At 38.3% G+C, this 1,098-nt stretch overlaps 1 pseudogene across 1 annotated transcript; it reads right to left on the bottom strand.

Moving 5' to 3' along the window:
• Window positions 1-660: 660 nt before the first annotated feature.
• Window positions 661-747, bottom strand: B0T23DRAFT_t324 (annotated as a pseudogene). Its single transcript has one exon. The product of its transcript is annotated as a tRNA-OTHER (tRNA).
• Between the last annotated feature and the right edge of the window lie 351 nt (window positions 748-1,098).

Raw genomic sequence — 1,098 nt, 5'->3', positions numbered from 1 at the left:
TTCGTAGTCTAAGGGAAAAACCGTATTATTGAAATCCGGATAAAAACCCTCAGCTTCTCTATATCCAACCCTAACCCTAACCCGAACCCTTCGTTCTACCTTACCGTAGGAGGCCCGGGGAACCGTAGTTACTTCTTTCGTCTTATCTTCTCTCAATATATTATCTCTTTAATCCCAGTAGACTTCGTTACTTCTAATTAGTCCTTTAGACCCTACTTCCTACCCAACGCTTCGGTAGCGTTTTTATTCCAAAAGCGGGTATTCTTCTTTTATCCTATCTTTAGGGTAGGGGTAGGGAAGTAGGGTCTTACTTTTATAATTGGAATTTTCGATTTTTTATTAGAATTAGTGAGATAATATAATTGGTTAATTGTCGTATTACCGGACGGGTTCTATCCGAACGGAACCGTAGTTCTAAAATAGATTTCGGAGGTAGGGTTCCAATTCCTAAACCCTATTAGTAGAGCGGGGGAGGCCAGCGCATCTTCGATTGGAATAAAATTTTTAATACGTGCCCAATTACGTACACCTAGGGTTTTAGACTAGGGTAGGCCCCCACATTTGATTTCGCTATAAATATTCTTCTTTTAAGAGCGTTTAGTGGAGCGATAGCGGGGAAGATCTTTCATCCGATCCGGCCGAAAAACCGGATAAAAGAGGGGGGGGGAGCGGGATTCGAACCTACGACCTTTCGGATAAAACCGAAAGGGGGCCAAGCTCAGATCTTCCCAACTGAGCTATCCCCCCGATCCAATAATTAATACTATCCTTTATAGAGTATTCTTTTTAAATTAATCTATTTAAAAAATTAAAAAAGTAGCAAATAGCAGTATAACCGTTTAAATTACTATAATTAATTTATACCGGCTATCCCCAACCAAATCCTTAAATTAACTAACTCCTAATTAAATTATTAATAATAACAAAAATTAATAAAAGAGGGTACTATTTATACCCTTCAACCCTAACTACCTAATACTAAAAGTAATACCAATACTAAGAAAGAATACCTCGTCCTTACCTCCCCTACCTTCTTAATTTCCTAACCCTCAACCCCGACCAACTTAATATTATAACGAGCCAATACGATTAATAGAG

The sequence above is a fragment of the Neurospora hispaniola genome (assembly GCF_033458365.1).
Source record: "Neurospora hispaniola strain FGSC 10403 chromosome Unknown B0T23scaffold_8, whole genome shotgun sequence".
Classification (NCBI taxonomy): domain Eukaryota; kingdom Fungi; phylum Ascomycota; class Sordariomycetes; order Sordariales; family Sordariaceae; genus Neurospora; species Neurospora hispaniola.
The sequence above is the reverse complement of the archived record's forward strand: the minus strand, read 5'-3'. Positions and strand labels throughout refer to the sequence as shown.